The 27,484-nt window shown below is 45.9% G+C and overlaps 1 pseudogene; it reads left to right on the top strand.

The window, feature by feature from the left end:
• The first annotated feature begins 6,273 nt into the window (after positions 1–6,273).
• Positions 6,274–27,484, top strand: part of LOC123408511 — a 35,670-nt pseudogene continuing 14,459 nt past the window's right edge.

Genomic DNA, 27,484 nt, shown 5'->3' with positions numbered 1-27,484 from the left:
GGCTCGTCGGTTGAGGAACCAACTCTGGCGCAATACATTAACGCACCCGGACGCTTGGCCTCACTGGAATCCCTATTTGAAGGCGGCCACACATGACTAACTCCACACCACAACACTTCCGCCCCACATCCGCCCCCACATGCGAACACTTTATGAGTTAGTACTTCGTCGAAGATGAAGCATGAGGTGGCCGCTCTTGCAGCGGCCTGGCAGTCCCGCCGCGCCAGGCGGATTGAGCACGGCATGCCGGCTAGGTCTCTGATGATGATCCCACTATGGAGACGGTCTTGGGCAACGACACTGCGTTGGACCCCACGCCGGTGCATGCCAGCCTGACCATGCATCAGGCACATGCGTAGTACGATGCTGCCATAGTGGAGGAGGAGCAACGTGTGTCGGCTCCTATGTCACCGTTCTTCCAGGCGTAGAAGGAGTAGAGGTATAACATGTTTCTTCTCGAGCAAAACGAGATGATAGAAGGCCAGATCTACGGCAGTACGCAAGCGAGGAGGTCGTGGCTGCCATGATTGCAACGAACCCAAATTTCATTGAGGAGCGGAAGGCGTTGTAACGAGTGTGTACGCACCGCTTGCAACAAACACCTATGCAGGCGGACGCGTAGGCGGCATCATGCGTGCACGTGCTGGCGTCGTAGGCGACCAACGATGAGAACGCCGTCAACGGCACGTCGTACGCGTCGTTGTCCAACTTTCACGGGTACATGTGGCGGGTGGACAATGATGGAGCGTCCACGTCCATTGCCGATCTCACATCCGCCGGCGCCGACGATAGACATGTCGCAACCTCCTTTGAGGATGAGTAGGGCCTTGTGTCCCATGTGGGACGGTCCATCTCTTATGTCCTACTCTTCCTCATCGAAGACCGCACCTTCATTTCATGGATCTTAAACCGCACCGGTGCTCAGATGAAGGACATGGCCGACGATTGGGAATACAAACGAAGTGGATGACATGGGCCGCCATAGGATATGTTCAGGTCTGGCTACTATTTTTTTAATGAAAAAACTGTCTGAATTGTAATTAATGTGTTTTGGTTTGTACTAGCAAAAGGGCCGGTGCGTTGCAACGGGACAAAGAAATGCGTGATAATTTTTTAAATCAGCAAACATTTTATAAATGAAAAACTATTTTATAAGTCACAAATCATTGTTTTATGAACTTTTAGAATATTTTTCCATTCATGATCATTTTTAGAATTGACAAAAATTTGCACAATTTCATTATAAAAAGTATTTCATGAACTTTTAAAAAATCATAAACATTGTTTGATTTCTCGAATATTTGTTTTCAAAATTTCAAACATTTTCTGCAAAATCGCGGGTATTTTTGAATCCACAAACATTTTCTAATTTACTAAACATTCTATTTCAAAATTCCCACTTTCTTAAATTTTCGAAATTTTTGTGAAGCCCCAAATTATTTAAAGTAGAACAAAATTCCCGAAGAAAAAAATTCATGAGGAAGTCGCCGACGGCGAAGTACTTAGTGAGCCCGTCGGCGTCCTCGTAGGGCAGGGTCGCCGTAGCGCAAACAAACCAAAATAAAAGATGTGTGACCACCGGCTGACCCGCGGGGCCCACGGCCAGTGGCCACCACCTGACCACCGGGCCTCCCCGCAGCCGTTGACAGCCATGGCCCACCGCACTCCCACCCAGCTGCTCCTCCTCCTCTTCGTGCTCGGCGACTATGAATTTCGTTCGGCTTGATTAAAAAGTGTTTCAAATGTACATAGACAACGTCGGAGTCTCTTGCAACCGTGTCCGTGAATTGATTCCCTATCTATGGACGGAGATACAAGAACAGATGTGCAGACCCTAAAGCAGACAACCTAATGCCCTCATGTCTCCGATGAAACGGATATCAGATAAGATCACAAGAATAAGTTGTACACATCTTAGTCTTGAAGACCAAATAGAAAACAAATACTAAAAAAATATGTCACCGTCCAAGGATAGTGATGTGTGACCCTGTGTTTGATACGAAGACAGAATGCGTATAAAATGTGCGAACCCTCATGTGATTTTGCTAGATCACGCGTCCTTCAGATGTGATAGTGCGTGGGTTCACTGCGGGTCCTGTTTCCAATCCATGTTTTTTAAAAGCCAGCTCTATGTATTACTCGTGGCTGCAGTGTCTATGGGGCAAAGCCTCGTCCTCATCTCGCTCTCTCGTCGTCACTTTCTTGATTTCTTCCCCCATAAGAAAGAAGGGCTAGTAGAGTTTTTTTTTCTGTACTTCATCCGTCTTAAAATAAGTGAGGTGGTGTTTCTTTTTAAGAGACTAGATTTTTTTTTAGTTCCAGTGACTAAATAAAAAAGTCTCTTCAATAGAGTCTTTTTCTAGTTCCTTAAAAAAAGTCTCTTCTGTTTCTTTACATAGAGACTAAAAGAAACTTTTTAGTCTAGTGCCTAGATAAAGAAATACCACCTGATTCAAAATAACTTAACTTTACACTAATTTTAGAATAAAGTTAAGTCATTTTTTAAGACGAAGGTAGTATTATATAAATTAGGAAGGGGTCTATCCAAACCGATTGTACACCAAATCAAAGATAAGGGAAGCAAATTAGTCAGCCTTGTGATAGCATGTACCAAATTATATACGAATACTTGTATTTTCTCGAAAAGTAGAACAGCACATATATGGGATCATCACTACTGCAGAACATGCTAGTAAAGGGCCGGCTATGTGATTTCAAAGCCCCAGTGCAAACTCTATCAATGGGCCTAATAGAGAGATAAATCATATACGATACATGATCATATATAATTTCTATAAATTCATAAAACTAAACATATTTTACTAGAATCAAAAATTCGTTATTTTCACTGGCTTTGTTCCAAACCAAGTATCATAGAAGTTACAGCGCGTAAAAAACTAAACATTTTTTTGTACCTCTACTCGGTAATATATACATGCTGCATATATACTATGGGCCCCTCTTTAGGCTGGGCCCGAGGCCGTCGCACGCCAAAGACGGCCCTGTGCTAGTTGTGGCGGGCCAGGCGATTGATGCGAAGGCGGCCATTGTGTCGCGTCGCTAAGTGATTTTCATTTTGCCGGACCAAAAAAAAGGCGCTGCCTTGCCATCGTTTTTGGCTGCCATGGCAGCTTTTTCAGTTTAACAATAATAGTAGTATCGTAGAGGGCGTACTATTATTCTTAAACAATACACTTTAGTTCAATAACTCTCTTATGTTTAGCACTTACACATAACACTATAATAATTGGAGGTAATAGCACCTCAGGTCCTGGAACTTGCAGCAGATGTGATGATTTGGTCCTACAACTTGCAAAGTGAACCTATTTGATCCCAGAACTTGTAAGGCTGGTCACAATGGAGAGTAACATAAGGTAGGAACCTACACGCTTTCCTAGACTATGTTTCTACCTTCACAATGGGGAGTAACATGTATGTAGTGTCATGCAACAATGCATTTATTAGGCTATAGACTCATTGTTTCTTGGAGTGTGTGATGTTCCGGTAACTTAGCTAGTTACCACAAGCACCTCTCTCTTCACTAAATACGTGCCACATAAGCAAAGTTGTATTGGAGTGTGTGATGTTACTGCTAAGTTCCTCCCCATTGTGACCAGCCTAAGTCCTGTGCAATTTTAGTCTACAGCCAATCACAACGCGCCAAGTAGACAGGGTGGGTCAGGATGGGTCTTTTACATACAGCCCCTTGCATTTGTCACTTATTAATCTCGTTTCAAAAAGCGACTGAATTAATTAAAGCCCCCTCCCTCGTCGAGCGCGGGCGCTGCGTGGCCGGCCGTGCCAGGCTGGAGAGGATCCGCAGCACTAAGGAGGTGGACGACGAGTTCGACGAGATCAACTTAGCATGCGAGACGGCGGCTGCGTTGTGCACGGAGAAGAAGCCGTTCCGGCGACTCAGGCGCCGCGAGAGCCGGCCGCCGCTGGTGATCGCCATCGTCATGCAGGTGTTCCAGCGCAGTTCACGGGCATCAACGCCATCATGTTCTACCACGCAGTCCACGGTCGGCAGCACCATGCAGGCAGCCTTCGTCTTCTTCCTCATCGGCGCCGGCCTGTGCGCGGGCCCCGTCAACATCGTCATGCTCACGTCGGCCGCATCAGCCTGGGCGTCGGCGTCGGCTTCGGCAACCGACCCTAGAGCTAGCAATGTACTGGCATGTGAAGGGTGAGGTGGTGGGGGAGGCGCGGAGCGTCTAGTGCGAGTGCTGAGGGATCGTGGAGGAGTGCACGCCCACCTACATCGGCCGCGTCCGGGCGCACTTTTCACGGCAAGTGGGTGTGTGGGCTGTGCGTCGAGGCCGTCAAGGAGCGGCAGCAGCGGGACCCCGACCTTGCCGTGGCCGCCGCCGTCGACGCCACGGCCGCGCTCTGCCAGCGCTTCAACTCCACCGTCGGCCTCAACCCAAAGCTGTCCCTCGCCAACTCCATGCGCGATATCGCCCCGCATGAGCTGCCAGAACCGCGCCACCAGATCAGGCACCTGCACCGCTGCTGGGAACTCCTCAGGCGCCATGTGCTGCGGCGCTGGCCGCGCCACCAGCTGCGCCCTGCCCCACGCCTGACGATGAACAAACAGGGATACGAACCCTAACTACAGAATACAGATTGATCGACCAACACATGCATGCATGCAAGCATTGGCTCGTCTGCAGTGTTTGTTTGATCTTGCATGTCTTTGTGATTTCAGATGATACTATTAAAGTGATTTACGGTTCATATGTTATCCATGCACCGTATGCACATGTGCCTGCTGGCGGTGAGATGTAAATGAATTAATGTACGTGTGGCCAGGTCTATCGGATAAAAATAACAACTGAATGCTGGTAGTTTAGTGACTTTGGTTTCGTTGATAGTTCTCGATTGTTTTACCTACAAACATCAGTGAAACTTTGTGCCGTTTGACTGTGGAAGTTTGGATATACTCCTTTATAGGCCTTTTTTTAGAGTCGGGGGAGTACATTGGAGAAAGAGAAAGTAATATCGGGTATAAGATGACTCCAAATTGTGCATGCTGCCAAAATGTTTACTGAAGAGATATGTATGTGTTAGTACGCCACATACCCAGATGGCTTTCAGTTCAGTTTAGTTCTCGGCGAATCAAAAAAGAAAGGAAAATTGGCCCAGTTCATGTCATGTTTAGGGATTTCAGGTGATTAGTTAGTCAGCGCAGAGAGGACGGACCTGGGCGATGAACATTTGGACACAGTTCTCGAGGAGTAGCTTGCGGCGGCTGATCTTATCGACGAGGACGATGGACACAAGTGTGGGGACGACATTGATGCCACCGATCACGACGTCGGAGTGGAGAGAGGCATTGCTCTCGAAGCCCATTGTTTGGAACAACACCGGCGCGTAGAATATGATGACGTTGATGCCCGTGAACTGCTGGAACACCTGCATGACGATGGCGATCACCAGCGGCGGCCGGCTCTCGCGGCGCCTGAGTCGTCGGAACGGCTTCTTCTCCGTGCACAACGCAGCCGCCGTCTCGCATGCTAAGTTGATCTCCTCGAACTCGTCGTCCACCTCCTTAGTGTCGCATTCGGACGAGGCTTGCCTGCTCCCGTCGGCGTGCGCCGATCCGTGCTCCCGTTCGTTCTTTTACCATCCAACGGCCGCACTATCTTTTCCTCTTCTGTGCTGCCTTTTCTTTTTAGAAAAAAAAAAGATAGGCAAAAGAATCCTTACGTATTTTCGTCTCCCTCCCTCTAGTATGTATACAAGCGTCGTCACGAACCGTCCAAGAAACCCATCGTGGCGTACATGGTGTACCCACCGCTGGCGGCAAGACGGACGCTGCAGGCCAAAGGTCGTGAACTTGTGGATCATCGGTGTGTTCACGGCGGAGTCCATCTTCTCTTGCTGCGGCCTGCGGGTATATGAACGTCACAGTTGCAAGCCATCCTTCCTCCACCCTTCTTCCTCCTCGCTCCTCCCCATCCTCTTCTTGCTCGATCTCATGCCTGGATCCTCCAAGAAGCTCAGGCTTTAGGTAGCTAGCAGGCAGATCGAGCTGTTCCCCACCTTCACAGCTTCTCCGGCTATGCCAGTCGGCCGAGAATTCTAAATTCCAATCTCCCAAGCTAGCCAAATATTGTAAGCCCACCCAAATCCTACACTTATAAACAACAGTAACAGCACAACACTTGGAGTGCGAGAAGGGGAGCACCAGCTGCTAAGCTAGCTGCTGGTCAAAGGTCAAGGCCAGGAGAGAGGAGCAAGCAGAAGCAGGCAAGGGGAGGGAAGGGAGGAAGGAGGCATCTACCACCTAACCTACCTCTCCTCCATCGATCGGTGCACATGGAGTTCACCGCAATCAGGGCCTCCACGGCGGCCGCTGGTAGCTGCTCGTCGCCGCCTGTGGCGGATCATAAGGCCGAGGAGGAGGAGGCGGCGGTGGTGGTACATCATCGGCACGTTCGAGCAGCTTTACGACATCGACGACATGACCATAACGGAGGCAATCGGACGCTTGCGGACATGGGAAGAGAATGCTCGTGGCTGTCGGAAAGGCAAAGGAGGAGGTAGCGACCAACTCATGTACTCGCGCGCAGATTGGGAGGCCCCAAGTAGCAAAGGAAGGCGTGATGGTGGCGAAGGCTCAAGCAACGTGAAGCACGACGGACAAACCGGAAAAGGCAAAGGAAAAGGCAAGCCACAAGGTCGTGGTAAGGCGGACCAATCTAAAGGGCGGAAGCCACGGAACTTGGATTTATCCGAGGTTAAGTGCTATAACTGCAACGAGATGGGTCACTTTGCAAAGGATTGTCCGAAGCCTAACAAGCGGGAGATCAAGGCAAATTTGGCAAAGCAGGAAGACGAAGGCCCAGGTCTTCTGATGGCCGAAGTTTGTGATCTCGCTAAAACGGTGGTTGTGAAACCAACCCGGAAGGTGCTACTTCATGAGAAGAATGTGACACCTAAGTTATCCGGGGATCACAATGGGTCGTGGTATCTCGACACGGGTGCCAGTAACCACATGACGGGATGCAAGGAGAAATTCCTCGAACTGGAATACGATGTTGAAGGCTTAGTCAAGTTTGGTGATGGTTCAGCTGTGGAGATTTGCGGGCAAGGATCTGTCCTCTTTGAGGGTCTCACAGGCGAACATCGCATACTCACCGGAGTGTACTACATCCCACGGCTGCGCAACAACATCATCTCTATTGGGAAGCTTGACGAGAATGGATGCAAGGTGAATATAGAGAGCGGAGTGATGATGATCTTCGACAACCTCCGAAACGTGCTAGCTCGTGTTAATCGCACACGGAATAGGCTCTATATCCTCAACCTTGATCAATCTCAACCGGAGTGTTGGCTTGCCAAGAGTGATGATGATTCGTGGTTATGGCATGCTAGATTTGGACACGTTAACTTCTACGCCTTGAAGAAGATGTCAAAGATGGAGATGGTATCCGGGATGCCAGTTATCGACCATGTTGATCGAGTATGTGACGGGTGCTTGGTTGGAAAACAGCACCGCAGGCCATTCCCTGCTATGTCTACCTATCGTGCAAGTGATGCACTCGAGCTGCTCCATGGTGATCTATGTGGCCCTATCACCCCGGCAACTCACGCTGGAAAGAAGTATTTCTTCCTTGTGGTAGACGACTACTCGAGATATATGTGGGTCATTCTCCTACGATCTAAAGATGAGGCGTTTGAAGCATTCAAGAAGCTGAAGGCTAAAACGGAGATGGAACACAAGTTGAAGGTTTGCGCTCTACGGACAGATCGCGGCGGAGAATTTATGTCGAACGAATTCAACGATTACTGCGAGAAGATTGGCATAAAAAGGTTCCTCACGGCACCTTACACGCCGCAGCAGAACGGGGTCGTTGAAAGGCGCAATCGAACCGTCGTTGACATGGCAAGGAGTTTACTCAAGAGCAAGAACCTGCCGGGGACTTTTTGGGGAGAAGCTGTTTCGACGGCGGTCTATCTTCTCAACCGGGCTCCAACAAAGGCGGTGGTCGGCAAGACTCCGTATGAAGCAATTTACGGACGTTCGGGTGTGTGGCACATGTGAAGACGGCGAAGCCGCATCTCTCAAAGCTTGCCGATCGTAGCACCAAGATGGTGTTCATCGGATACGAGAGGAGTTCCGGCATCAAAGCATACCGCTTCTACGATCCACAAACCAAGCGTCTACGGATTTCACGCGACGTCGTGTTTGAAGAAAACCAAGCGTGGAATTGGAGCGCCGCAGCCGACAATGCTCCAAACAGTAACATATTCACGGTTGAATTTCCAACTGATGATGATGCAGGGGAGGATGTCCAAGTGGTTGATAAGACGCCCAACCAAGGTTACCACAATGGTAGTGATCATCATGGTGCCGACACCGACGATGATGTGCATAGGTCGCAAGGAGATAGCGACAACGAAGCGCACGGCACGGGTGGAGATCTCGACGACAACATCGACAACGAGGCGTATAGTGACGATGACAATCAAGATGATGATCATGATCACGACGACTACGTCGACGACGCAGATGTCGATGATACGCCCGAGACTCAGCCATCTTCCTCAAGTGCATCAACATCGACACAATTTGTGTCACCTCCTTCGCAAGCCACAACGGATTCCTCAGGGCCTCGTCGCTACAAGACCCTCAAGAAAGTCTACAAGTACACAAAGCCATTTACGCTCGAATACTCCGGACTATGTCTTTTCGGAGTTGAGGAGCCAGCGAACTTCGTAGAGGCGAGCAAAAGTCCTAGCTGGACGCACGCCATGGATGAGGAGATGAAGGCAATTGAGAGCAATGGCACGTGGACTTTGGTAACCCGACCTCCAAACCAAAAGACGATAGGTTTGAAGTGGGTTTACAAGTTAAAGAAGGACACGGAGGGTGCCATTGTGAAGTACAAGGCAAGACTCGTTGCAAAGGGCTACGTTCAACGCCAAGGAGTTGACTATGATGAGGTGTTTGCACCGGTTGCTCGAATCGAGACGGTGAGAGTGCTCCTAGCTTTTGCAGCACAAGAGGATTGGAAGGTTCATCATATGGATGTTAAATCCGCTTTCGCGATCTCACAGAAGAAGTGTACGTGGAACAACCCCTCGGCTACGAGAAGAAAGGCGAAGAAGGGAAAGTTTACAAGCTCAAGAAGGCACTTTACGGGTTGAAGCAAGCGCCAAGAGCTTCGAACTCAAAGTTAGACCGAAGTCTGGTCTCGCTCGGGTTCAAGAGATGTCCCCTCGAGCACGCAGTCTATACAAAGAACTCCAAAGGCTCAAACCTGCTAGTTGGAGTTTATGTCGACGATCTGATTATCACCGGAGATAGCGTACAAGAAATTGAACGTTTCAAGGCGCAAATGAAGAACAAGTTTAGCATGAGTGATCTGGGATTACTCAGCTATTACTTGGGCATCGAAGTGAAGCAAAGCTCCGGAGAGATTTCCCTATGTCAATCGGCTTACGCGGTCAAGTTATTGGACAAGTGTGGCATGTCAGATTGCTACGCAACACAAGTTCCAATGGACCAACGTCACAAGTTGAGCAAGCGTAGCTCAAACCCGCCGGTGGACACCACAATGTATCGAAGCGTTGTGGGCAGCCTAAGATATTTGGTGCATACCCGACCTGACTTGGTTTATTCAGTCGGGATCGTGAGTCGTTTCATGGAGAATCCGACAACCGAGCACATGAGCGCGGTCAATCAAATCTTGCGCTATGTGAAAGGCACCATTAATCTTGGTTGCACATACAGAAAGGGAAAGGAAGGATTGATCCTTCGTGGATATTCACATAGTGACATGGCAGGTGATGTTGATGACCGAAAGAGCACAACGGGCATGGTTTTCTACCTTGGCCCGAATCCGATTAGCTGGAATTCTCAGAAGCAAAAGGTGGTGGCACTGTCTTCATGCCAGGCAGAATACATAGCGGCAAGCACGGCGGCTTGTCAAGCAGTGTGGCTGAGAAGACTCCTAGCTATTCTTGCAAAGCGGGAGGTGCAGAAGGTGTCACTGAAGATCGATAACCAAGCTGCAATCTCGTTGTGCAAAAATCCGGTTCATCTTGAAAGGAGCAAGCACATAGATACCCGGTTCCACCATATCTAGGAGTGCATTGAAGGGTTGATCGAGGTTCAACATGTGAACACGAAAGACCAACTTGCCGATATTTTCACCAAGTCCCTCGGTCGACAGAAGTTCATCGAGATGAGGAGGAAAGTCAGAGTGCAAGAAGTGAAGTCAAGCAACAAGATTAAGGAGGTGAATGTAGAAGTTAATCATGTTGTTTCTTTAGGATTAGGAAAGAAAGCCAAACCGATCCTAGTAGTATTAGGATTTCTAGTCCTAGTCTATTTCCATAGTCCCTTGTGGACGTGTATAAAAGACACCCTAGGGGTGTTGATTGTAACACCAGAAAAACGAAAACCAATACAAAGCAAAGGCACGACACGAGCGTTTAGCCATCAAATCCATCGATCAGTTTTATTCGTGTCGCTAGTTACGCAAGTTCCGTCAAGTAGCCGGCCGAAGCAAGATTCGCGTAGGCACGCCTGTACAGCTGCATACGGACGTTCAAAAGCCAACAGAGCACATGTTCGACAAGGTCGTGACGCCGAGCGACGTGGGCAAGCTGAACCGGCTGGTGATGCCGAAGAAGCACGCGGAGAAGTACTTCCCGCTCGACGCCTCCTCCACCGACAAGCTTAAGGGCCTCCTGATCAGCTTCGAGGACCGCGCCGGCAAGCCGTGGCGCTTTCGCTACTCCTACTGGAACAACAGCCAGAGCTACGTGATAACCAAGGGCTGGAGCCGCTTCGTCAAGGAGAAGCGCCTCGACGCCGGGGACACCGTCTCCTTCGGCCGTGGCGTCGGGGAGGCCGCCAGGGGCAGGCTCTTCATCGACTGGCGCCGCCGCCCCGATGTTGTCCTCCCGCCCGGGCACCACCGAGGCTTTGCCCTTCCCTCCATGCCCTTCTCGCCGTGGATGGCGCACCCGACCGGACCCGACGACGCTGGCGGCAGGATGTTCCTCCAGGCGACTACTCCGGCGTCCGTCTACGACTACGACGCCTACCAGTACCAACACCAACACCACCACCAGCGGCGACACATCGGGTACGACGGCTATCGGCACCCGGCAGGCAGGTGCTCTTCTACCAGCCGCAGCAGCAATACCACCGCCAGCACCAGTCGCTGGTCCTGGAGTCGGTGCCGGTGCGCATGGCGGCAGTGCCAGGCCTGTACGTGCATGCATGCATGCGCCAGAAGATTGAATGCCACGAGGGAGGGGGCTTAATTAATTCAGGTGCGTTTTGAAACAGTCTGCAGCTATATTAATAAGTGACAAATGCAAGGTCCTGGGTGCAAAACGACCAACCCTGACCCACCGTGTCCCCTTGGCGCGCTGTGAATGGTTGTGGACTAAAAATGCACAAGACTTGCAAGTTGTAGGACCAAATAGGTGCACTTTGCAAGTTGTAGGACCAAACCATCACATGTGTTGCAAGTTCTAGGACTTGGGGTGCTATACTGCTATTACCTCTAATAATTGCATACACCATATATGTTTAATGCTAGTATGGTAGAACTACGTGTACGAAATCGGAATCAACACCAAAATGCTATGGTGACTGAGGGATGTTGAACCATAAATAGATGTCGTCGTCCTTATCATGTTCTTTGCCAAGAAACAACATGGACACCTTTCCATCTTGCATCTTTAATTCTGCTGCAATTTGTGTCAAACGAGGACCACGCAAATACGCTTGGTCAGCCTTGTTAGTGACCACAAGGGTCAAAGGTGTGTCATTTTTCACATAGTCATCTTGAGCTCAAATATGCCCTCCACCACCATGGGCAGGTTCGACTTACGCATGAAGTCGGCTCTTATCAAAAAGGGTTGCACTGAGCATAAATGAAGAACACAACAACTAGACATTGGGCACAACTTTATATAGGTGACCAACTCATCAGCCACAACACAATTTTAACTAAATTGCAGCGTCCTCTTCAGAACGTCCTCTTAAAAATCTACGTATATTTCATTGCAAGTGAGAACCACAAGATGGTACACACCAACCCCGCTGTCGCCACGCCATGGGCATTCCTGGTTCATTGCCAACATTCATGTTTAGAAATTTAATAGAAACCACATAATTCATGGCATCATTTATACACTATAGTACAATCGTCACATCGATAAAGCAAGCGCTAAAAATTATGAATCAACGGAAAAGTTGGGTATGGTTTTTGCTTATATTGGGCATCATCATTTATACATTGTATATATATACAGCCAATCTATTATGCAAATATTAGTAGAATGGTTATTCTGCTAATACTTTCGAACTGCAAGTTCAACAGAGATGCACGTCATTTTTGAAGCACCGATGCGAGTGCACTTCCCGTCGGGAAAAACTACACGCAATTGTTTTGACACCGTTTTTATTCTAGTTTTTGAACAGTTTGCCGAAATGATGCGTATAATATACCGTTGGATAGCTACGGAAAATTCACAACTTTGTCATGTTGAACACTTTCCGAGATTCCTCGAGATTTAAGAGCAGTTTCGGAAATGATGGACGTCTAACGGATGGCAGTGAGCGTATTTTCGCGTTTTTTGTAAACTGCTAGTCGGAATGAAGCAAATGATGGGGCGTTGGAAAGATGTCGTCGAGCCGCAATTTTATGTAGATTAGGCTCTCTAATTCCTTATGGTTTGAGAGCAATTTCCAATTTACCAAACGCAGAATTCTGTTTTTCAATTTTTTTATTTTTTCGTTACGTTTTTCGCTGCAGTTTTTCAATCGTTTGTTGGAACGGGGCGTGTGATACGGCATTGAAAAGGTATGGAACATGCGCAACGTCCATATGTTGGTCATTTGTTGAGATTTCTCACTGTTTTAAAGGAACTTTGAAAACGATGCTGCTGCCTAGGAGTGGCAACGAGCGTATTTTCGTAATTTTTTCAAACCGCCCCTCGGGGCGATGCGAATGATACCGCGTTGGAAAGATATCGACGAGGTGCAACTTTTTCATGTATAACTCTCTCTCTCTCTCTAATTCGTCATAGTTTAAGATCAGTTTTCAAATTACGGAAATGCGGACACTCAGCTTTTCGCGACACCTAAATCGACATGCGAACCGCATCCCATAGGAGGACGCATTGCTTCAGATGGAAAACCGCACTACATCAGACGGGGAAGTGAACTTCATAATTTTATTTTTGTCACACGTAAAATTTGAAGATGAGGGAGTGGAGCACACTTCGCGTTGGGCGTAAGTGAATCTCAACACTATCGAGAAGTGAACTGCAGTTTTTTTATCGATTCCATAACAATTTATTGCACGAGATGAACAACATTAGACGGCCGACCACACTGTTTCAGATAAAAAACCGCACTGCATCAATCGACCAAGAGAGCTGCATGATTTCTTAAGATATTTTATAGTTAAGTGCATTTAAGTTTGTGTTTTTTGTTGCTTGTCTTCTTCACTAATACAACAACAAACTGAACACAGAAACAACAAACTGCACTAAGGAAATGTTGTCAAAATAAACATTGTTCATATTTTTTCTGTTTGCGGTTTTTTAAATTGCAAAGGTTGCCAATCCAATCGGCAAGGATGCCGGAATTGAATTGTATAAACACTAAAACGTACAACAAGATAAGCACACTTATGCAAAATATACACAAAAAATCGGCGTGTTTCACCCATCTTCTCGGACTGCACGTACACGGGAGCCGCACAAATCGGCGTGTTTCAATAACTCTCTTATGTTTAGCACTTACACAAGAGAGCATGGATTTGCTATCAACACAAGCTAGGGTGGTTGCTATCTGAACCCTTTGTTTGCATCGAGATCCAAACTTTCTTGTAGATTTGCTATCAACACTAGCTAGGAAAGAGAAGGGAACAGATCCCAACACATAACATGCAACACTAATTGCAGTCGCTCCAGCGAAACTTTATATCTTTGCTTTTGTCTATATACAACAGAATAATATTCTCTTACTATCAGGCCCAATCAGGGAGCGGCGCACCCCAACAGGTATGACCCGGCCCCACCCCGACCCGCCTCCTACCGCCAGAGGCAGCCGTCGCGGACGAGCGTGCGATAACAGCAAACAAAGCGAGGGAGCCTACAATTCCATGACGGGTCGCCGCCGTATCCAACGCCGCCATCTTCTTCCTCGTTGACGGCGTCGGCGCAGAAGCAGCCACCTCGAGTCGCCCCCTCCCCGAAGCTGATCTCGCGAGATGTTTGATCTCCGCCACCAGGCGCTCCCTCCGAGGAGCTTCTCGTCGGATCCGCCCTCTCCCGCTCGCCGGATCACCACAACCAGCTGGAGGAGCGTCACCGTCTCCCCAAGCTCCTTCCGTGCATCAATGGCGCCATCTTCCAAGATGATGCCAATTCGTTGCCGCCGTGATCAAGAAGACAACAGACGGATGCCTCTACAGGTTATGTGTGCTTCTCAACTGCAAAATTTATGATTTTGATTGCATAAACTATGATTTGCTCTGTTGTTACACTATAGTGTCATCATTTATACTTATATATATCATTTGAGATGCGCCTGTTGAGCTGCAAGTTTGTTGATACAAAAGCTGATATTACATTGCATATGCTTGCATTAGTTCATTACACCATTGCCAATTAATACACAAGTTCCATGTCAAAAGGTTACAATAAGTGCATCAAATGTGAAATAAATCCATCAAAATAAATGAATCAGTTCAAATAACTTCAAACAGTACATATAGCTTCAGCTACGAGTGCAAGTTCATTTGTTGAGATTACTAGGTAGTGCATCCCATGTAGATGCATCAGTTCGAATGATGAAGATTTTTGTTGGATAAAATTAAATATACGTGTTTCACAATAAGTTGAACGATTCATAAACTAACAGTACATCCCATCTAGATGCCTCAGTTTGAGTTTAAAGGGAAAAAGACACGCATTCAGTTTTATAACTGCCAAATTGATACACAAGTTCAATGTTCCAGTTACTAGCAGTGCAACAATTGTGCATGCATCAGTACTATTTGAAATAAATCCATCAAAGAAATGAATGAGTTCATATAACTTCAAATAGTACATATAGCTTCAGCTACGAGTGCAAGTTCATTTGTTGAGATTACTAGGTAGTACAACCAATGTAGATGCATCAGTTCAATGTTCCAGTTACTAGGTAGTCCATCCTATGTAGATGCATCAGTTCTAGTTGAAATAAAAATGTTTCATGACAATGCAGAAACATCCAAGGCGGGTGAATATGAAACTAAATCAATCAGAAGCTGACACTGCAACCGTCAGTTCATCAGTTCAACATTATGTGCACTTTTAGTTCATGAGCCCACCACTTTAGCACTGAAGTTACCTAACAGTACTATGCATGTGCATGCATCAGTTCAAGTTGATACCTCCAATTAAGTTGATAGTACATTGCATGTGCTTGCACTAGTTAATTACACACTTCCCAATTGAGGACCAAGTTCAATGTTCAAATTACTAGGAGTGCATCAAATTTGCATGCATGGTTCTAGCTGATTCATAAACTGACAGTTCTTACCATGTAGATGCATCAGTTCCAGTTTAAAATAGGAAAAAAACATGGATTCAATTTTATAACTGCCAAAATTGATGCACAAGTTCAATGTTCAAGTAACTAGCAGTGCATCAAATGTGCATGCATCAGCTCTAGCTGAAACTAAACTATTGAATGACAATGTCGAAATATCCAAGGCATAACGCACAAGAAGGGTTTGATGAGCCAAACAGAAAAGAGGCGACGCCTCGTTGGGCAACACTAGAAATAGGCCCCGGATACTTCAACTATAGACGTAGTTTAAAGCTACACGAGAATCAGCGGATGCAAGGTCTTGTTCTTCTATGCAGCAAATGTTGCTTCGTGGCCATACAAGCTTTGGCCCTGACAGGATGCAACAAGGTCCACATTGTCGCCGGCAACCAATGTTTCCCTTCCCTGCCGTATGCAAAATGCCAAGGACGCAGAGGCTTCCACCAATGGCACCATCAGCATCAATCATCTGTGCTGCAAAAGCGATTGCAACAGGAAGATCACACCAAAGAGAAAAGAGTGTTCACCAATCAAGGAGGGTGCAAAGTAGAAGATATGAACCGTATAGACAGGAGCAATCTCACAACACATTTGAGCAACAACGGCCATACAATGAGGGACAGTGTGCTTCATCAACATTCCTCCCTCAAAGAGATGTGCTCCTACATGTTTCGATGGTGACACCACCCGCGCCCATACACCAGGGTGAACAGCAAACACCGGCAGCGACATACTATTATACACATGTAAGAATCATGCTTGTTCAGAAGAAAACACACAAAAATATGTTTATACAAAATACCATAGTACTGTGATAACCCAACTCACATTTTGCTCACCCTGTATTGTTTGTTGACTGTTGCATGCAGCATCCTACCATTGATGCCTACGTCCTGCCATGGTTGGAGATGCGGTTTGAAACTTTCAAACAGGCAAAAATATTTCTACAACATGTACGCAAGGCATGCTAGTTTTGCTGTCATGGAAGGTTCTAAAGTTCACACGAGAGTGTACCTTTTGTGCACGTGCTATGGCGTCTATGAATCAAAAGTTCCCGATGCCAATCGACAAAGGAACAAGAACACTAGTAGGACTGGCTACAAGGCAAAAGTGAGGCTAAGAGAGGAAAAAGATGGAACTCTTGTCGTAAAGGACATATGCTGGGAACACAACCACAGACTAGTGGTGAGCCCAGAAATGCTCGTCTTCTTGCACTCCCACAAAAACTTTGACAACACAATAATGGAGTACATCATGCACTTACATTTCTAAGGCGTTGAACACGCAAAAATAATGAGCATACTGAGTGGTGATGACCCTGGTGGCTACTTTATCGAAATGACCGGCCGAGACCTAATTAACGCTTAAGCGCAAAATTGTTCTCCTCTTTGAACACCCCGTTTTTCGTCTGTCACTTCAAACCGATTACACAACGCATGACCTGATGCCCGTTCAACATGCATTTTGCGCTGACCTTTCGAGTTTACTATGCAGGAAAGCAAAAATTCAAGGATGGATCATGTGGACGATGTCCTCAAGACGGTGAACTTCTTTAGGGAGATGAAAACAATAAACAAGGAATTCTTATGTGACATACAACTTGATGAGTCCGATAGGGTGAAAAACATATTATGGGCGAACGCGAGCTGTTGAGGCGCATATCAGGACTTTGGTAACTGTGTGACCTTTGACACCACATATAAGACCAACAAGTACCATATGCCACTTGGGGTGTTTGTCGGTACTAACAACCATTTGCACACAATGTTCTTTGCTTTCGCCCTCATAAGAGATGAGGACGCAAAATCATTTGAGTGGTTGTTTAAAACATTCTTAAAATGCATGAGAGGGAAGGCTCCAACATGCATCCTCACACGTACCACCGACCACTCACAAAAAGCATAGTAAAATTGTTGCTAGTCCTTTTTGTATACATGCACTAACAACCCCTGACCACTCCACGTCTATTTCTCCTTACCAGACCAGTGCCCGGCAATGGCTTGGGCGATCCCACAATATTTCCCAAATGAAGAAGTACAAGGAACACCTAGCGTATCTATACAAACTTCACACAACCTTCAAGTATGTATTCACGGCAATCCTCAACTAGCCACTCATGCCAATTGAGTTTGAGGATGCCTGGAAAGCACTCATGGATAAGCGCAACCTTCGTGACGATGCCATCATGGTGTCAATGTGGAACGAGAGGTAGAAGTAGATATCAACTTACTTCAAAGAAATATTTTGTGCCAAAATGACATCGACCCAGCACAGTGAGAGCATGAACCATGTGCTCAAGAAAGGTTTTGTAATGAGAGTCAAAACCTGTACTAGTTTGTGAGCCACGTAAACACGTGCATCAAAACCAGGAGGCAGGAAGAGAATGAGGAGACAATGGGTAACCGTGTGTAGCTCTATCACGTGTTGTAAGATCAAAATCATTCTTACTAAATTAATTCTTTCCTATTGACACAAGTTTTTGCTGCAAGAAAACTAATAGTTTGTTCATCATTCGTGCTTGTGCAGAAAAGAACAAAACACACTGACCCTCTATGGATTTGAAACTCAGATGGCAAAGGTTTACTCACGAGGTGTCTACACCGAGATAAGAAAGAGGATAAAACTGAGCACACTCTTCACGGTGGAGAGATGGACGAGCCTACAAAGTACCTTGTCCACTACTACAACACGCAGAAACGGTTTGCATGGTCAGAACACGCATTCCAAGTGGTTGCACACCTCGTGGGATAAATATACGACTATGAATGCAAACTGTGGGACCACACAGGTTAGGACTAAAAAAGATGTGACAAAAATTAGTAAATTTTCTTGTAAGTTTTATTTGATTGAAATGACAGAAACAATGCACCTCTTCAATTAAAATGCAGGATTTTCTGCTTGCATGTGTTTTGCATGATGATAACAAATAAGGTTGGTAGCGTTCGAGAGAGATACATCTAGAGGAGATACACCAAACGCTCGAACACACAACCAACCTTCAACAGGAATGACCTAAGAACAGTAGTGTTGTGGGTGTCAAAACTAGCTGATCTCGATTAGGGGTTCGAACTATGGATCTAGAGTTGATGTGTAACAAGAGACGAAGAAGACGATGTTTTACCCAGGTTCGGGCCCTCTTGATGGAGGTTAAACCCTATGTCGTGCACTTGTTGGTATTGATGGAGTAGTATAGAGTACAAAGTTGATCTACTACGAGATCGGATGTTGTGGTCTAAACCCTAACCGTATTGAGCTTAATGTATCCTACGAACTATGGCTCTGTGGCTTATATAGATGCTAGGGGTGCTAGGGTTACGCAAGGTCGGTTACAATAGAGAAGGAATATGCCGATTAGTACATCGCCTTGGATTTTACGCCAAATCTTCGGAAGAGTCCATCTTGAGTCCGATACTTCTACTAACGGTCCAACACGCACGAGAGTACGGGCCATGAGAATAGGCAGACGCCCGAGGGCCCCTAGTCCAGGACTTCCTCGGTAGCCCTCGAATTGGCCTCCAATGCTGAAACATTTTTCCTTTGGACACTTCATAGGGACTTTGGCTTGAGAGGCGAGTTTCTCTCTTCCTTTAACCGATGATAGCTCGGTTGTCGATGACTTCCTTTCCTTCAAACCTATAAACAAAGATGTATATATATATAAATTTTAATTTCCAAGGCGACCATTCAACAATGAGTAGCATATCTCCTCATTCGAAAGGTCGCGGTTGGTCAAGGCCTGTACCCTTTTATGAAAGAGCGGTTTGAGATTGTTTTACTCACACATTCCATCACAGAGATCATGCCCCTCTTTTCCATGGACAACAATAAAACTTCAATATGGAAAGATGATAGAGTCTTTGGATTCATACCTTTAGGTCAGGGGCTTGACCATGGGGTTCCTTCGAGGAACCCTTTCAAAAGCCTCAGACTCCTCGGTGGAGTCCAAGCCATCATCAAACAGGGCCATCTTAGCGCTGCATGGCCTTTTGGGGTAGTGGGAGGTAGATCTCCCTCGATGTCTTCGACCGCTGCCCTCTTCATTGTGTGGGAGGAGTCGCTCTCCTCCCCACCCTCTCCCTGCTCTCCCTCGAGAGCAGAAGGGGCTTAGGTGTCCCCGGACTTAGTGTTCGTAGGTCCTTTTGACCGGAGGCCTCCTCAGGCCTCCTTCTTCTTTTCCTTCTTCTCCGGCACTATGTACGGCTTTTTGACCAGCATGGTCGTTAGTAAGGCCGTCCTGGGGCCCTCGAGCAGCAGTGTCAAGTAGTTGATTTGTTTGGTTTTCTCTAGCCAGCTGTGCGAATACGAAGAACAAAGGGTTAAGTGCCTTATTAAAAGGAAGTACCCGGACACAAGAATGAAATTTTATCATACCTCTCTAGGGGGTGCGTGGCGTCAAGTTCTGTATCTTCCTCCACGGCTTGCCAAGTTTTTTGTGGCTTGAACAACACCTTCCATAGCTTGCTGTGGGTGGTGTGATAAAAGCAGAGCATGGTGGCCGGGTCTTCGGGATTGTAGGACAACATGGGGGTGGCCCGATGTTGGTGATACGTCTCCAACGTATCTATAATTTATGAAGTATTCATGTCATGTTTACAAAAAATTTATATGGTTTTGGTATGATTTGTATGGAACTAACCCGGACTCATGTTGTTTTCAGTAGAACTACCATGGTGTTGTTTTTTGTGCAGAAATAAAAGTTCTCCAAATGCAATGAAACTTTTTGACAAAAATTTTTGGAACAAAAGAGGCACTAGAAGCTTCGTGGGAGGACCAGAAGGTGAAGGAGGTGTCCAGTATCGACCAGGGTGCGGCAGAGGCCTTACCCATGGGCTAGTGGGTAGTGGACACTTCGTGGCCCATCTTAACGTGATTCCAACACCAAAAATTCCTATAAATACAGAAACCCCCAGAAATAATCCTAGATGAGAAGTTCCACCACCACAAGCCTCTGTAGCCACGAAAAACCAATTGGGAGCCCGTTTCGGCACCCTGTCGGAGGGGGAGATCGTCACCGGAGGCCATCTTCATCATCCCTATGGCCACCATGATGAGGAGGGAGTAGTCCACCCTCGAGGCTCAGGGTTTGTACCAGTAGCTATGTGTTTAATCTCTCTCTCTCTCTCGTGTTCTTGAGATGGCATGATCTTGATGTATCGCGGGCCTTGTTAATATAGTTGGATCATGTGGTGTCTCTCCCTCTCTATCTAGTTGTGATGAATTGAGTTTTCCCTTTGAGAACTCGTTTTATCGTATTGAATACTTCTATGGATTTGAGAGCACTTGATTTATGTCTTGCTATGCATACCCATGGTGACAATGGGGTATCATATTGATTCACCTGATATATGTTTTAGCACTCAACTCGCAGATTCTCAAGGTGACATTGGGGTAATCTATGCATAGGGGTTGATGCACGTTCTCGTCTTTGTTTCTCCGGTAAAAATATTGGGGCACCCTTTGAGGTTCTTGTTGGAAATATTCCCTAGAGGCAATAATAAATTGGTTATTATATATTTCTTTGTTCATGATAATTGTCTATTATTCATGTTATAATTGTATTAACCGGAAATCATAATACATGTGTGAATATATAGATCACAATGTGTCCCTAGTGAGCCTCTAGTTGGCTAGCTCGTTGATCAATAGATGATCATGGTTTCCTGATCATGGACATTGGATGTCATTGATAACGGGATCACATCATTGGGGAATGATGTGATGGACAAGACCCAATCCTAAGCATACCACTAGATCGTGTTGTTCGTCTGCTAATTTTTTTCTAATGTCAAGTATCATTTCCTTGGACCATGAGACTATGCAACTCTCGGATACGGTAGGAGTGCTTTTGGTGTATCAAACGTCACAACGTAACTGGGTGACTATAAAGGTGCACTACAGGTATCTCCAAAAGTGTTTGTTGGGTTGTACGAATCGAGACTGGGATTCGTCACTCCGTGTGACGGAGAGGTATCTCTGGGCCCACTTGGTAATACACCATCATACTGAGCTCAGTGTGACTAAGGAGTTAACCACGGGATGATGTGCTACAGAACGAGTAAAGAGACTTGCCGGTAACGAGATTGAACAAGGTATAGGGATACCCACGATCGAATCTCGGGCAAGTATCATACCGGTAGACAAAGGGAAATGCATACGGGATTGATCAAATCCCCGACATCGTGGTTCATCCGATGAGATCATCGTGGAACATGTGGGAACCAACATGTATATCCAGACCCCGCTGTTGGTTATTAACCGAGAGGTGTCTCAGTCATGTCTGCATGGTTCCCGAACCCGTAGGGTCTTCACACTTAAGGTTCGATGACGCTAGGGTTATATGTGAATAGTGTACGTGGTTACCAAAGGTTGTTCGGAGTCTGGGATGAGATCTCGGACATCACGAGGAGTTCTGTAATGGTACGGAGGTAAAGATTCACATATAGGAAGTGATGATTTGATCGCCAGAAATGTTTCGGGTGTCACCGATAATGTACCGGGACCATCGAAAGGGTTCGGGGGGGGGGGGGGGGGGGTCCACCGGGAAGGGCCACCAGCCCCAAATTGCTACATGGGACAATAGGTGCGTGGGAACCAGCCCCTAAGTGGGTTGGTGCACCACCACCATCAGCCCAAGGCGTAGCAAAGGGGTAAGGGGCCAAAACCTAGAAGTGGAGGGGCTGCCTTGGGCCCAAATCCCACCTTGGTGTGCCACCTCTTCACCATCTAGGGCTTTCGCACCCTTTGGGGTGGAAACCCTAAAGGGTGGGCACCTGCCTCCCTCTCCTCCTATATATATGTGAGGTTTTAGGTCTGTTTGAGACACAAGTTTGATCTCTCCTCGGTGCAGCCCTATCTCTCTCTCACCTCGTCCTCCATAGTGCTTGGCGAAGCCCTGTCGGAATACAACGCAGCTCCACCGTCACCACGCCGTTGTGCTGTCGGAGCTCTCCCTCAACCTCTCCTCCCTCCTTGATGGATCATGACGTTGGAGGCATCACCGGGTTGCACGTGTGTTCAATGCGGAGGCACCGTTGTTCGGTGCATAGATCGGAATCCACCGCGATCTGAATCGCTGCGAGTACGACTCCATCAACCACGTTCTAGCAACGCTTCCGCTTAGCAATCTTCAAAGGTATGATGATGCTCTACTCCTTTGCTTGTTGCTGGTTTCTCCATAGATAGATCCTTGTGAGACGTAGGATTTTTTTTGAAATTACTACGTTCCCCAACAGTGGCATCCGAGCCAAGGTTCTATGCATAGATTCTATGCACGAGTAGAACACAAAAGTTGTGGGCACTGATTTGTCAATTGCTTGCCCCTACTAGTCTTATCTTGATTCGGCGGCATCGTGGGATGAAGCGGCCCGGACCGACTTTACACGTACTCTTACATGAGATTGGTTCCACCAACCGACATGCACTTGTTGCATAAGGTGGCTAGCGGGTGTCTGTCTCTCCCACTTTAGTCGGATCGGATTTGATGAAGAGGGTCCTTAGGAAGGGTAAATAGCATTGGCATATCAACGTTGTGGCTATCACGTAGGTAATAAACCTTCTTGCTAGAAACCCTAATCAGCCACGTAAAAGTTGTAACAACAATTAGAGGACGTCTAACTTGTTTTTGCAGGGTATGCTATGTGATGTGATATGGCAAAAAGGATGTGATATTACATATGCGATATATGAGATTGATCATGTTCTTGTAATAGGATTCACGATTTGCATGTCAATGAGTATGACAATTGGCAGGAGCCATAGGAGTTGTCTTAATTTATTGTATGAGATGCAACGCCATGTGATTACTTTACTTTATTCCTAAACGTTAGCTATAGTAGTAGAAGTAATAGTTGGCATGACGACTTCATGGAGACACAATGATGGAGATCATGATGGTGGAGATCATGGTGTCATGCCGGTGACAATGATGATCATGGTGCCCCGAAGATGGAGATCAAAGGAGCAAGATGATATTGGCCATATCATGTCACTATACGATTGCATGTGATGTTTATCATGTTTTTCATCTTATTGCTTAGAACGACGGTAGCAAAGATAAGATGATCCCTCATTATAATTTCGAGATATGTATTCCCCTAAGTGTGCACCGTTGCGAAGAATCGTTGTCTCGAAGCACCACGTGATGATCGGGTGTGATAGATTCTAACGTTCGCATACAACGGGTGTAAGCCAGTTTACACACGCAAAACACTTAAGTTGACTCGATGAGCCTAGCATGTACAAACATGGCCTCGAATACGGGAGACTGAAAGGTCGAACATGAGTCGTATGGTTGATACGATCAGCATGGAGATGCTCACCATTGATGATTAGTTCGTCTCATGTGATGATCGGACACGGGCTAGTCGACGTGGATCATGTATCACTTGGATGACGAGAGGGATGTCCATCTAAGTGGGAGTTTATTAGATGAACTTAATTATCATAAACATAGTGAAAAGGTCTTTGCAAATTATATTATAACTTACGCTATAGCTCTACGGTTTTTGATATGTTCCTAGAGAAAACTTAGTTGAACAATAGAAGTAGCAATTATGCGGACTGGGTCCGTTAGATTAAGGATTGTCCTCATTGCTGCACAGAAGGCTTATGTTCTTAATGCACCGCTCGGTGTGCTGAACCCCAAGCGTCATGTGTGGATGTTGTGAACATCTGACATACACGTTTTTGATAACTACATGATAGTTCAGTGCATAATGCTTAAACGGCTTAGAATTAAGGCGCTAAAGACGTTTCGAACGTTGCGGGACATACGAGATGTTCCACGAGATGAAATTGGGATTTCATGCTCGTGCCCTTGTTGAGGGGTATGAGATCTCCGACAAGACTCTTTGTCTACAAAGTAAGGGAGAAAAGCTCAATCATTGAGCATGTGCTCAGATTGTTTGAGTACTATAGTCACTTGAATCAAGTGGGAGTTAGTCTTCCAGATCAGATAGTGATGGTTCTCCAAAGTCACTGCCACCAAGCTACTAGAGCTTTGTAATGAACTATAACATATGAGGGATGGATATGATGATCCTTGAGCTATTCACGATGTTTGACACCGTGAAGTATAAATCGAAAAGGAGCATCAATTGTTGATGGTTTTGTAAAACCGCTAGTTTCAAGAAGGGCAAGGGCATGAAGGGATACTTCATTAAACGGCAAACCAGTTGCTGCTCCAGTGAAGAGACCCAAGGTTGAACCCAAACCCAAGACTAAGTGCTTCTGTAATGAGGGGAACTGTCACTGAAGAGGAACTACCTTAGATGCTTGGTAGATGAGAAGGTTGGCAAAGTCGACAAAGTATATTGGATATACATGATATTGATGTGTACTTTACTAGTACTCCTAGTAGCACGAGGGTATTAGATGTCGGTTTGATTTCTAAGTGTTAGTAACTCGAAACAGAAGCTACGGAATAAACGGAGACTAGCTAAAGGCGAGGTAACGATGGGTGTTGAAAGTGTTTCCAAGGTTGATATGACCAAACATCGCACGCTCCCTCTACCATCGAGATTAGTGTTAAACCTAAATAATTGTTATTTGGTGTTTGCGTTGAGCATAGACATGATTGGATTATGTTTATGGCAATACGGTTATTCATCTAAAGATAATAATGGTTATTATGTTTACTTGAATGATACCTTCAATGGTCTTGCACCTAAAATGAATGGTTTATTGAATCTCGATCGTAGTGATACACACGTTCATAATATTGTTGCCAAAAGATACAAAGTAGTAATGATAGTACCACTTACTTGTGGCACTGCTGCTTGAGTCATTTTGGTATAAAATGCATGAAGAAACTCCATACTGGTGGATCTTTGGAGTCACTCGTTTTGGAAACGTTTGAGACATGCAAACCATGTCTATTGGTATAAATGCATGAAGAAACTCCATGCAGATGGATCGTTTTGGACTCACTTGATTTTGAATCACTTGAGACATGCAAATCATACCACATGAGCAAGATGACTGAAGACCTCATTTTTCCAGTGAGATGGAACAAAAATGTGACTTGTTGGAAGTAATACATTTTGATGTGTACAGCCCAATGAGTATTGAGGCACGCAGTGGATATCATTATGTTCTTACTTCACAAATGATTTGAGTAGATACTAGTATATTTACTTGATGAAACACAAGTCAGAATTATTGAAAGGTTCAAGTAATTTCAGAGTGAAGTTGAAGATCATCGTGACAAGAGGATAATATGTCTACGATGTGATCGTGGAGGTGATATATATCTAAGTTACGAGTTTGGTAAACATTTAAGACAATGTGAAAATTGTTTCACAACTCATGCCACCTGGAACACCATAGTCTGATGGTGTGTCTGTATGTCATAGTCGTGCCCTGTTAGATATGGTTCACACTATGATGTCTCTTATCAAATTACCACTATCGTTTATGGGTTAGGCATTAGAGACAACCGCATTCACTTTAAATAGGGCACCACGTAATTCCATTGAGATGACACCGTATGAACAATGGTTTGGAGAAAACTAAGCTGTTGTTTCTTAAAAGTTTGGGGTTGTGATGCTTACATGAAAGAGTTTCAGACTGATAAGCTCAAACCCAAAGCAGATAAATACATCTTCATAGGACACCCAAAACAGTTGGGTATACCCCCTATCTCAGATCCGGAAGCAGAAGTGTTTTTTTCTAGAAACATGTCCTTTCTCGAGGAAAAGTTTCTCTCGAAAGAATTGAGTGGGAGTATGGTGGAAGCTTGATGAGGTTATTGAACCATCACTTCAACCAGTGTAGCAGGGCGCATGAAGTTGTTCTTGTGGCGCCTACACCAATTGAAGTGGAAGCTGATGATAGGGATCATGAAGCTTCGGATCAAGTCACTACCGAACCTCGTAGGTCGATGATGACGAGATGATGTATATACTTCTCGCTCCTCGTTGGTTACCCCAAGTGGAAGGTTGAGATGTAGTCAGCAGCAAGTTTTCCCTTACACGGAGATTGTAAGGTTAATCGAACCAAGAGGACACCTAGGATCAACAAGAAGGTGTCTCCCACCCTGGCGCTAGCAGAAGACGTGGACCTACACACACACAAATAACTTTGCTCCCAACGAGTATAGAGAGGTTGTCAATCTCTCCGTCCTTGTAGTTTGCAAAGGATCAAAACACAAGCGGGAAAAGTGATAGTGATTGCAACGGGAAAGTAAATGAAAGAAATAAATGATGGAGGTGTAAGCAATGGTGGTGATATGGACCAAAATCACATGATGTTCACTAGTGATGTCTCTCTCCCAAAAGACGATAAACAACTATGCTTGGGTGAACAAATTACTGCTGGGCAATTGACAGAATTATGAACGCACCGCAATGCTAATTATGTTACTTGAAAGTTAGAGGCTCAATAGTAATGGGAAATACGCCAAGAGAAGTAGACCGTTTGTTCATCAACATCTACTTACTAATCAAACACCTTGAGATATCTATCCAGAAGATCTCGCTGGTATTAAGTTGCGAGCCCCACCCAAAATGTAAACTCAAAGCAACGGACAACTGCCTTAACAAACTATGCGTAAGGTAAACAATCCTTGCAACCGTGGTCACAAGCACCGTTGTTTTATCCTTGGTGGCAACAACACATCCCCTAGTCGCATGTTTCTGTCACTCAAGCTAGACATCAGGGGGCATGAACCCACAGTCATGCATAACGCTCCCTCTTGGAGTTACAATCTACTACTCGGTCAAAGCAATACAAAGCAACGGAGAACATACATGAATCACTAAAGTACATAATATAAAAGGATAATCAAATATATAACTCATAACAATTTGAACATAATCTCATAATCCATCAGATCCCAACAAACCGAGCATAGAAATAGCATGAAAATTACATAGGTGCCTTGATCATGTAGGGCAGCTCACAAGGACT

This window comes from Hordeum vulgare, chromosome 7H (assembly GCF_904849725.1).
Source record: "Hordeum vulgare subsp. vulgare chromosome 7H, MorexV3_pseudomolecules_assembly, whole genome shotgun sequence".
Taxonomy (NCBI): Eukaryota; Viridiplantae; Streptophyta; class Magnoliopsida; order Poales; family Poaceae; genus Hordeum; species Hordeum vulgare.
Note: the sequence above shows the minus strand (reverse complement) of the source record. Positions and strands in the feature narration are given on the sequence as shown.